This window comes from Ovis canadensis, chromosome 2 (genome assembly GCF_042477335.2).
Source record: "Ovis canadensis isolate MfBH-ARS-UI-01 breed Bighorn chromosome 2, ARS-UI_OviCan_v2, whole genome shotgun sequence".
Lineage (NCBI taxonomy): Eukaryota > Metazoa > Chordata > Mammalia > Artiodactyla > Bovidae > Ovis > Ovis canadensis.
This window is the reverse complement of record NC_091246.1, coordinates 121,151,906-121,164,904: the sequence shown is the minus strand read 5'-3', so window position 1 is coordinate 121,164,904 and position 12,999 is coordinate 121,151,906.

Below are 12,999 nucleotides of genomic sequence, written 5' to 3'. Positions count from 1 at the left end.
TAAAGTCAGGAACAAGACAAGGGTGCCCACTTTCATCCCTACTATTCAACATAGTTCTGGAAGTTTTGGCCATAGCAATCAAGGCAGAAAAAGAAATAAAAGGAATCCAAGTTGGAAAAGAAGAAGTAAAACTCTCACTGTTTGCAGATGACATGATCCTTTACATAGAAAACCCTAAAGACTCCACCAGAAAATTACTAGAGCTAATCAATGAATATAGTAAAGTTGAAGGATATAAAATCAACACACAGAAATCCCTTGCATTCCTATACACTAATAATGAGAAAGTAGAAAAAGAAATTAAGGAAACAATTCCATTCACCATTGCAACGAAAAGAATAAAATACTTAGGAATGTATCTAAAGAAACTAAAGATCTATATATAGAAAACTATAAAACACTGATGAAAGAAATCAAAGAGGACACTAATAGATGGAGAAATAAATATACCATGTTCATGGATCAGAAGAATCAATATAATGAAAATGAGGATACTACCCAAAGCAATCTACAAATTCAATGCAATCCCTATCAAGCTACCAGACACATTTTTCACAGAACTAGAACAAATAATTTCAAGATTTGTATGGAAATACAAAAAACCTCGAATAGCCAAAGCAATCTTGAGAAAGAAGAATGGAACTGGAGGAATCAACTTGCCTGACTTCAGGCTCTACTACAAAGCCACAGTCATCAAGACAGTATGGTACTGGCACAAAGACAGAAATATAGATCAATGAAACAAAATAGAAAGCCCAGAGATAAATCCACACACCTATGGACACCTTATCTTTGACAAAGGAGGCAAGAATATACAATGGAGAAGAGACAATCTCTTTAACAAGTGGTGCTGGGAAAACTGGTCAACCACTTGTAAAACAATGAAACTAGATCACTTCCTAATATCACACACAAAAATAAACTCAAAATGGATTAAAGATCTAAACGTAAGACCAGAAACTATAAAACTCTTAGAGGAGAACATAGGCAAAACACTCTCCGACATAAATCACAGCAGGATCCTCTACGATCCACCCCCCCAGAATTCTGGAAATAAAAGCAAAAATAAACAAATGGGATCTAATTAAAATTAAAAGCTTCTGCACAACAAAGGAAAATATAAGCAAGGTGAAAAGATAGCCTTCAGAATTGGAGAAAATAATAGCAAATGAAGCAACTGACAAACAACTAATCTCAAAAATATACAAGCAACTTATGCAGCTCAATTCCAGAAAAATAAACGACCCAATCAAAAAATGGGCCAAAGAACTAAATAGACTATGTCTTCTCCAAAGAAGACATACAGATGGCTAGAAACACAGGAAAAGATGCTCAACATCACTCATTATTAGATAAATGCAAATCAAAACCACAATGATGTACCACTTCACACCAGTCAGAATGTCTGCGATCCAAAAGTCTGCAAGCAATAAATGCTGGAGAGTGTGTGGAGAAAAGGGAACCCTCCTACACTGTTGGTGGGAATGCAAACTAGTACAACCACTATGGAGAACAGTGTGGAGATTCCTTAAAAAATTGCAAATAGAACAGCCTTATGACCCAGCAATCCCACTTCTGGGCATACACACAGAGGAAACCAGAATTGAAAGAGACACATGTACCCCAATGTTCATTGCAGCACTGTTTATAATAGCCAGGACATGGAAACAACCTGGATGTCCATCAGCAGATGAATGGATAAGAAAGCTGTGGTACATATATATAATGGAGTATTACTCAGCCATTAAAAAGAATGCATTTGAATCAGTTCTAATGAGATGGATGAAACTGGAGCTGATTATACAGAATGAAGTAAGCCAGAAAGAAAAACACCAATACAGTATAGTAACACATATATATGGAATTTAGAAAGATGGCAATGATGACCCTGTATGCAAGACAGCAAAAGAGACACAGATGTGTAGAGCAGACTTTTGGACTCAGAGGGAGAGAGTGGGATGATTTGGGAGAATGACATTGAAACATGTATACTATCATGTAAGAAATGAATCGCCAGTCTATGTCTAATGCAGGATACAGCATGCTTGGGGCTGGTGCACGGGGATGACCCAGCGAGATGTTATGGGGAGGGAGGTGGGCGGGGGGGCGTTCATGTTTGGAAACGCATGTACACCCATGGTGGATTCATGTCAATGTATGGCAAAACCAATACAGTATTGTAAAGTACAATAAAGTAAAAATAAAAATTTAAAAAAAATATAAAGAGAAGGGAAGTACAAAGCTCTCAGCATAAATACTGAGAGGGGGTAGAGTCTTGTAAAGGCAGGATTTGGAGCAGTTTATATCCTTAACGGTATTAATCTCTACAGTTTTGGTTGGCTCCAGCCCTTAAAATACATCATATTTAACCAATCAGTGTAGAGGTCAAAATGTTTAACTTAACGTCTTTATGTTTACTTTTTTCATGCCCCATAGCCATTTTACAAAGGATCAGATATATGGGCTAAAGATAAATGATCACCAGTTATTTTTCCCTCAGGCATATGGAAGAGAAGTTAATTATTGCCCTTCTGAATGCTGACAATTTTTCAGACCAAAGACACATTCCAGGAATTCAGGACAAAGGGTATAGTTTTAGCTTAACAGAGTAAGATGCTTATTGAAAACAAGACCAAGGTCTCAGAGTCCTACACTGACTGCCTAGCAATTTCTACCTCACTAGGAACTCATGTGCCAGTACTTCAGAGTTTCTGTGTCCTATTTTATGATAACCCAACTAAACAAGTGAATATCACAAAAAGACACAATTGAAGAACTGGCAGATATGAGAACATTCTGTGACTTGGTGTCTCAAGCACATGGGAAGGAGGAGGACTGGTTGCCACTGCACAAGAAATGGCAAGTTCAGACAAACCTAAGTCCCATTGGTGATCTACCTTCACACACACGGGAGCATAGGACTAAATGATCAGAGGAATTCTCCTGCCACAAAACAGGGAATGTGTACTTTTAATCTAAGTCATGCCTTTCCTTCTGCTTCATTTATTGTGTTCTTTAGTCATTCATTTAATAAACATTCTTTAAACATTTTACACATACTAAACAATTTTCCAACCTTTTAGTTATCAGGAAAATAATATGAAAATTTCACAATAAAATATCACTACACACCTACCAGAATGGCTCAAATTATTTTTTTTAATTGGCATATTTTCAAAGAAAGTAGAAAATTAATTCACTGCTGATGGAAATGTAAACTGATATAGTCACAAATTCTCTATCTAGAATCCCAGATAAAGAAGAAAGAGAATGGATTTGAAGATAGATATGCATATTTGAAGAAAAAACAGAATATTCCATAATTAGTAACTAGCAACATATACTAAACCAGAGATCACAGAAGTTCAGAAATTAAGAAATAAACACACACACACACACACACACACACACACACACACACATACATACATACATATATATACATAAAACCATGGGTACGACAAATTTCAAACCACTGAAAACCAAAGGTGAAGAGAAAAATTTGAAGGCAGCCATTAATTGAACAGGTAGATGCTGTCAGCAGCTGTGTTCCTCATTCTCACTAATACTTATGACAGCACATACATTAGCCTTTAAGTTCTGGTAGTGCCATCAGATTCTCTTAGCTTTCTTATCTCCTATTTTAACATAATCCATGTTAACATATTGTGGCTATGTTTTCTGATGTTTGCCTTAAGCCTCAATCTCAAGCAGGCACTGTGAACAAGCAGCTTGGGGTGTGGTCTTTACAAATACCCCTCCCCCCCAGGTAAATTCTGGGCCTCGTTTATATACCTACCCCTCTTCCAAGGCAGAGGGCTGTCCCCTCCATTTTCCACCCTCTCCCCTAGCTGTAATGAGTTGTCACAGGTACCCTTAGGCTACATAATTTTTGTCTTTCCCCTAAAGTTTGGTGGTGGTGGTTTAGTCATTAAGTCATGTTGGATTCTTGTGACCCTGTGGACTATAGCCCATGAGACTCCTCTGTCCATGGGATTTTCCAGTCAGGGATACTGGAATGAGTTGCCACTTCCTTCTCCAGGGAATCTTCCTGACCCAGGGATTGAATCTGGGTCTCCAGCATTGCAGGCAGATGCTTTACCAGCTGAACCACCAGGGAAGACTGTTCATTCATAGTTGTAATGAGTTTTGGCAGCTCTCACTGTGGCTGCTTTTTCCTTCCCCCATCTAGGGGGTGGCTTTCTCTCAGGTCTCTCCATTCTTTGCAGGAGCCTGATGGAGTTCTGGGAAGTCTGCAAGTTTGTGTGAAGATTCCTGTCTTCAGCCCCTAGAGTCTATCATACTCTCATGCTAGCCCACATTTGGCCTTTAGAAACTGTATTAGAACATCTACTTTGATTTTATTACAGATATAGTTCAGTCGCTCAGTTGTGTCCAACTCTTTGTGACCCCATGAATTGCAGCACGCCAGGCCTCCCTATCCATTGCCAACTCCCAGAGTTCACCCAAACTCACGTCCATCGAGTTGGTGATGCCATCCAGCCATCTCATCCCCTGTCATCCCCTTCTCCTCCTGCCCTCAATCCCTCCCAACATCAGAGTCTTTTCCAATGAGTCAACACTTTGCATGAGGTGACCGAAGTACTGGAGTTTCAACTTTAGAATCAGTCTTTCCAAAGAACACCCAGGACTAATCTCCTTTAGAATAGACTGGTTGGATCTCCTTGCATTCCAAGGGACTCGCAAGAGTCTTCTCCAACACCACAGTTCAAAAGCAGGAATTCTTCAGCGCTCAGTTTTCTTCACAGTCCAACTCTCACATCCATACATGACTACTGGAAAAACCATAGCCTTAACTAGATGGACCTCTGTTGGCAAAGTAATATCTCTGCTTTTCAATATGTTATCCAGGTTGGTCATAACTTTTCTTCCAAGGAGTAAGTGTCTTTTAATTTCATGGCTGCAATCACCATCTGCAGTGATTTTGGAGCCCCCAAAAATAAAGTCTGACACTGTTTCCACACCTATTTCAAGAGTTAGCCTCTATTCCAAGAGTTAGCTTCTTGGAGCTCTGCCTGCAGGGTCTGGTGGGAACTGAATGTCATGAGGATCTAATGTCACCATGAGGAGATTAGCTGAGAGGAGCCACTCCACATTCAAGGTCAGGAGGGGCAGTGGTGAGGAGATACCCCTTGTCCAAGGTAAAGAGCTGTGGCTGTGCTTTGCTCAAGCAGCTGTGAAGATATATCCCACGTTGAAGGTAAGAGAAACCGAAGTAAGACAGTAACTGTTGTGAGAGGGCATCAGAGGGCAGACACAGTGAAACCATAATCACAGAAAACTAGCTAATCTAACCACATGGACCAGACCCTGGTCTAACTCAATTAAATTAAGCCATGCCCTGTTGGACCAACTAAGATTGGAGGGTCAAGGTGGAGAGGTCTGACAGAAAGTGGTCCACTGGAAAAGGGAATGGAAAACTACTTCACTATTCTTGCCTTGAGAACCCCATGAAAAGTATGAAAAGGCAAAATGATAGGATACTGAAAGAGGAACTCCCCAGGTTGGTAGGTGCCCATTATGCTACTAGAGATCAGTGGAGAAATAACTCCAGAAAGAATGAATGGATGAAGCCAAAACAAAAACAGTACCCAGTTGTGGAGGTGACTGGTGATAAAAGCAAGGCCCAGTGCTGTAAAGAGCAATATTGCATAGGTACCTGGAATGTCAGGTCCATGAATCAAGGCAAATTGGAAGTGGTCAAACAGGAGATGGCAAGAGTGAACACTGACATTCTAGGAATCAGCGAACTAAAATGGACTGGAATAGGTGAATTTAACACAGATGATCATTTTATCTACTACTGTGGGCAGGAATCCCTTAGAAAAAATGGACTAGCCATCATGGTCAATAAAAGAGTCCAAAGATTGCAGTACTTGGATGCAATCTCAAAAACGACAGAATGATGTCTGTTCATTTCCAAGGCAAACCATTCAATATCACAGTAATCCAAGTCTATGCCCGGACCAGTAACACTCAAGTACTGAAGTTGAACGGTTCTATGATGACCTACAAGACATTTTAGAACTAATAACCAAAAAGATGTCCTTTTCATTATAGGGGACTGGAATGCAAAAGTAGGAAGTCAGGAAACACGTGGAGTAACAGGAAAATTTGGCCTTGGAATACTGAATGAAGCAGGGCAAAGGCTAATAGAGTTTTGCCAAGAGAATGCACTGGTCATAGTAAACACCCTCTTTCAACAACACAAGAGAAGACTCTACACATGGACATCACCAGATAGTCCACACCGAAATCAGATTTATTACATTATTTGCAGCCAAATATGGAGAAGCTTTATACAGTCAGCAAAAACAAGACTGGGAGTTGACTGTGGCTGAGATCATCACTCCTTATTGGCAAATTCAGACTTAAATTGAGGAAAGTAGGGAAAACCACTAGACCATTCAGGTATTACCTAAATCAAATCCCTTATAATTATACAGTGAAAGTGAGAAATAGATTCAAGGGATAGGATTTGATAGATATAGTGCCTGATGAACTATGGATGGAGGTTTGTGACATTGTACAGGAGACAGGGATCAAGATCATCCACATGGAAAAGAAATGCAGGGGGAAAAAAATGGCTCTCTCGGGTGGTCTTATAAATAGCTGTGAAAAGAAGAGAAGCAAAAAGCAAAGGAGAAAAGGAAAGATATAAGCTTCTGAATGCAGAGTTCCAAAGAATAGCAAGGAGAGATAAGAAAGCCTTCCTCAGTGATCAAGGCAAAGAAATAGAGGAAAGCAATAGAATGGGAAAGACTAGAGAGCTCTTCAAGAAAATTAGAGATGCCAAGGGAGCATTTCATGCAAAGATGGGCACAATAAAGGAAAGAAATGGTATGGACCTAAAAGAAGCAGAAGATATTGAGAAGTGTCCAGAATACACAGGAGAATTGTACAAAAAAGATCTTCATGATACAGAAAATCACGATGGTGTGATCACTCACCTAGAGCCAGATATGGAATGTGAAGTCAAGTGGGCTTTAGAAGGCATCATTATGAACAAAGCTAGTGGAGGTGATGGAATTCCAGTTGAGCTATTTCAAAATCCTGAAAGATGATGCTGTGAAAGAGCTTCACTCAATATGTCAGCAAATTTGGAAAACTCAGCAGTGGCCACAGGACTGGAAAAGGTCAGTTTTCATTCCAGTCCCAAAGAAAGGGAATGCCAAAGAATGCTCAAACTGCCACACAATTGCACTCATCTCACATACTAGTAAAGTAATGCTCAAAAATCTCCAAGCCAGGCTTCAGCAATACATGAACTGTGAACTTCTAGATGTTCAAGCTGTTTTTAGAAAACGCAGAGAAACCAGAGATCAAATTGCCAACATCTGCTGGATCATCGAAAAAGCAAGATAGTTCCAGAAAAACATCTATTTCTGCTTTATTGACTATGCTAAAGCCTTTGACTGTGTGGATCACAATAAAGTGTCGAAAATTCTGAAAGAAATGGTAATAACAGACCACCTGACCTGCCTCTTGAGAAACCTATATGCAGATCAGGAAGCAACAGTTAGAACTGGACATGGAATAACAGACTGGTTCCAAACAGGAAAAGGAGTACATCAAGGCTGTATATTGTCACCCTACTTATTTAACTTCTATGCAGAGTACATCATGAGAAACGCTGGACTGGAAGAAACACAAGCTGGAATCAAGATTGCCAGGAGAAATATCAATAATCTCAGATATGCAGATGACACCACCCTTATGGCAAAAAGTGAAGAGGAACTAAAAAGCCTCTTGATGAAAGTGAAAGAGGAGAGTGAAAAAGTTGGCTTAAAGATCAATATTCAGAAAATGAATATCATGGCATCTGGTCCCATCTTTTCATGGCAAATAGATGGGGAAACAGGGAAAGAGTGTCAGACTTTATTTTGGGGGGCTCTAAAATCACTGCAGATGGTGACTGCAGCCATGAAATTAAAAGATGCTTACTCTTTTGAAGGAAAATTATGACCAACCTAGATAGCATATTAAAAAGCAGAGATATTACTTTGCCAACAAAGGTCCATCTTGTCAAGGCTATGGTTTTTCCAGTGGTCATGTATGGATGTGAGAGTTGGACTGTAAAGAAGGCTGAGCGCTGAAGAATTGATACTTTTGAACTGTGGTGTTGGAGAAGACTCTTGAGAGTCCCTTGGGCTGCAAGAAGATCCAACCAGTGCATTCTAAAGGAGATCAGTCCTGGGTGTTCTTTGGAAGGAATGATGCTAAAGCTGAAACTCCAATACTTTGGCCACCTCATGCGAAGAGTTGACTCATGGGAAAAGACTCTGATGCTGGGAGGGATTGGGGGCAGGAGGAGAAGGGGACGACAGAGGATGAGATGGCTCGATGGCATCACTGGCTCAGTGCACGTGAGTTTGGGTGAACTCCGGGATCTGGTGATGGACAGGGAGGCCTCTTGTTCTGGAATTCATGGTGTCAGAAATAGTCAACACGACTCAACTACTGAACCGAACTGATACTTACCATCTTGTCATAACTTATATGGAAAAGAATCTGAACACCCGAAACTTTACTGTTTACTGTACACCCGAAACTAAACACAACATTGTATACCAACTATACTTCAATAAAAAAGAGAAAAAGGGAGCAGAGAAAGAATAATGGGTTAAAAATGTATTTGGAGAAACAATGCTTTAAAATATCTTGAATTTGGAATAAGACAAACCCAAAGAATCAGAAACTTTCTCACACCCCAAGCAGGGTACAAAAAGGTTCCCTAGAGAAGGAAGTGGTAACCCATTCCAGTATCCTTGACTGGGAATTCCCATGGACAGTGGATTCTGATGAGCCCAGTAGTCCACAGGTTCGCAAGAATCCAACATGACTTAATGACTAAACCACCATCACCGGAGAACTTCATACCAAGACAAGCTATATTTAAACTACTAAAAAACTAAAGAAATTACCCTAAATGCCATATTTAGAGAGAATGACACATTTACTATAGAAGAACACCAATTTGAATAACAGCAGATTTCTTGTTGAATAGTACAGAGAACAGAAGGAAGTGGCATAATATTTTTCATATGCTTTATTAGCTATTATTTGATAGCTATATATTTATTCTTATATATTTAATTTTTTGCATGAAAAATTACTTTAGTTATATTCATTCTACCTTATTTAATAGTAATAGTATTCCTGGACTTGAACATTTTGTAAGTATAGCTTTGATTTCATACCCAGATTTTTATATATAATGCACTCTTTTTACTTTTGCTATCACCTAAGTGTTCTATAGCATGTTTTTATTCTTCTTCACTTGAGTCTTTAAAGGATCATTAAAATAATTTTTATTAATTTATGGTCTAACTTTATTTCAGTTTTACATAATCTTCAAATACATATTAATTTTAATATAATATTGAAGTGATTATTATACTTTATTAGCAAGCAAAATGATTTTGTTCCATAGAAGACTGTCTGTTAGAGAATCAATATGCACCTGTTAAACTTACTTGCTTATCTCTGGAAGGATGAATCACTCCAGAAAAACAATTTATTCTCACATACCATTATAAGAAACAACTCTGGTCTAAAGTACCTGTATTATTTCAGCTCAGTTCAGTTCAGTTGCTCAATCATGTCCGAATCTTTGCGACCACATGGATTGCAGCACACTAGACCTCCCTGTGCATCGTCAACTCCAGGAGTTCACCCAAACTCAAGTCCATCGAGTCGGTGATGCCATCCAGCCATCTCATCCTCTGTCGTCCCCTTCTCCTCCTGCCCCCAATTCCTCACAGCATCAAAGTCTTTTCCAATGAGTCAACACTTCTCATTAGGTGTCCAAAGTATTGGAGTTTCAGCTTTAGCATCAGTCTTTCCAAAGAACATCCAGGGCTGATCTCCTTTAGAATGGACTAGTTGGATCTCTATGCAGTCCAAGGGACTCTCAAGAGTCTTCTCCAACACCACAGTTCAAAAGCATCAATTTTTCAGCACTCAGCCTTCTTCACAGTCCAACTCTCACATCCATACATGACTACTGGAAAATTATAGCCTTGACTAGACGGACCTTTGTTGGCAAAATAATGCCTCTGTTTTTGAATATGCTATATAGGTTGGTCATGACTTTCCTTCCCAGGAGTAAGCATCTTTTAATTTTATGGCTGCAATCACCATCTGCAGTGATTTTGAAGCCCCCAAAATAAAGTCTGACACTGTTTTCACTGTTTCCTCATCTATTTGCCATGAAATGATGGGACCAGATGCCATGATCTTCATTTTCTGAATGTTGAGCTTTAAGCCAACTTTTTCACTCTCTTCTTTCACTTTCAAGAGGCTTTATAGTTCTTCTTCACTTTCTGCCATAAGGGTGGCATCATCTGCATATGTGAGGTTATTGATATTTCTCCCAGCAGTCTTGGTTCCAGCTCATGCTTCTTCCAGCCCAGCATTTCTCATGGTGACAATATACAGCCTTGATGTACTCCTTTTCCTATTTGGAACCAGTCTGTTGTTCCATGTCCAGTTCTAACTGTTACTTCCTGATCTGCATATAGGTTTCTTAAGAGACAGGTTAGGTGGTCTGGTATTCCCATCTCTTTCAGAATTTTCAACACTTTATTGTGAACCACACAGTCAAAGGCTATGGCATAGTCAATAAAGCAGAAATAGATATTTTTCTGGAACTCTCTTGCTTTTTCAATGATCCAGCAGATGTTGGCAATTTGATCTCTGGTTCCTCTGCCTTTTCTAAAACCAGCTTGAACATCTGGAAGTTCACAGTTCACATATTGCCAAAGCCTGGCTTGGAGATTTTTGAGCATTACTTTACTAGTGAGTGAGATGAGTGCAATTATGTGACAGTTTAAGCATTTGTTGGCAATGCCTTTTTTGGGGGGGGATTGGAATGAAAACTGACCTTTTCCAGTCCTGTGGCCACTGCTGAGTTTTCCAAATTTCCTGGCATATTGACTGCAGCTTTTTCACAGCATCATCTTCCAGGATTTGAAATAGTTCAGCTGGAATTCCATCATCTCCACTAGCTTTGTTCGTAATGATGCTTTCTAAGGCCCACTTGACTTCACATTCCAGGATATCTGGCTCTAGGTGAGTGATCACACCATCGTGATTATCTGGGTCATGAAGATCTTTTTTTTACAGTTCTTCTGTGTATTCTGGACACTTCCTCTTAATATCTTCTGCTTCTGTTAGGTCCATACCGTTTCTGTCCTTTATCGAGCCCATCTTTGCATGAAATGTTCCCTTGGCATTGCTACTTTTCTTGAAGAGATCTCTAGTCTTTCCCATTCTGTTGTTTTCCTCTATTTCTTTGCCTTGATCACTGAGGAAGGCTTTCTTATCTCTCCTTGCTATTCTTTGGAACTCTGCATTCAGAAGCTTATATCTTTCCTTTTCTCCTTTGCTTTTTGCTTCTCTTCTTTTCACAGCTATTTGTAAGGCCTCCCCAGGCAGCCATTTTGCTTTTTTGCATTTCTTTTCCATGTGGATGGTCTTGATCCCTGTCTCCTGTACAATGTCATGAACCTCCACCCATAGTTTGTCAGGCACTCTATCTATCAGATCTAGTCCTTTAAATCTATTTCTCACTTTCACTGTATAATCATAAGGAATTTGATTAAGGTCATACCTGAATGGTCTAGTGGTTTTTCCAACTTTCTTCATTTTAAGTCTGAATTTGGCAATAAGGTTTCCATGATCTGAGCCACAGTCAGCTCACAGTCTTGTTTTTGCTGAGCTTCTCCATCTTTGGCTGCAAAGAACATAATCAATCTGATTTTGGTGTTGACCATCTGGTGATGTCCATGTGTAAAGTCTTCTCTTGTGTTGTTAGAAGAGGGTGCTTACTATGAACAGTGTGTTCTCTTGATAAAACTCTATTATCCTTTTCCCTGCCTCATCCTATCGTCCAATTTGCCTGTTACTCCAGTTGTTTCTTGACTTGCTGCTTTTGCATTCCAGTCCCCTATAATGAAAAGGACATATTTTTTGGGTGTTAGTTCTTAAAGATCTTGGAAGTCTTCATAGAACCTTTCAAATTCAACTTCTTCAGTGTTACTGGTTGGGACATAGACTTGGAGTACTGTGATAATGAATGGTTTTCTTGGAAACGAACAGAGATTATTCTGTTGTTTTTGAGATTGCATCCAAGTACTGCCTTTCGGATTCTCTTGTTGCCCATGATGGCTACTCCATTTTTTCTAAGGGATTCCTGCCCACAGTAGTAGATATTATGGTCATCTGAGTTAAATTCACCCATTCCAGTTAAGTATAGTTTGTATATGTTTATCCCAACCTCCTAATTATCCCTCCTTCTCCCTTTCCCCTTTGATAATCATGTTTGTTTTCTATATCTGTGGGTTTATTTTTTGTGTTGTATATAAGTTCATTTGTGCCTTTTTTTTTTTAGATTCTACATATAAGTGATACAACATTTGTCTTTCAAAGTATTGTTTACTTAATATGATAATATCTAGAGCCACTTGTTGTTCCAAATGGCACTGTTTCATTCTTTTTTTTGTGGATGCTGCTGCTGCTGCTGCTGCTGCTGCTGCTGGTGCTAAGTTGCTTCACTAGTGTCCGACTCTGTGCGACACCATAGACAGCATCCCACTAGGCTCCTCTGTCCCTGAGATTCTCCAGGCAAGAATACTGGAGTGGGTTGCCATTGCCTTCTCCGTTTTATGGATGAGAAATATTCAATTGTATAAACATGTTGTTACTATGCTGTGCTTATTTGCTCAGCCATGTCTGACTCTTTGCGACCCCATGGACTATAGCCTGCCAAGCTCCTCTGTCCATGGGGATTCTCCAAGTAACAATACTGGAGTGGGTTGCCATGCCCTCCTCCAGGGGATCTTCCCAACCCAGGGATCAAACCCAAGTCTCCCACATTACAGGTGAATTCCTTACTGTCTGATCCACCAGGGAAGCCCAAGTTTACTATAATGGGTAGCCTATACTTTCTTCAGGGGTTCTTCCCGGCCCAGGAAT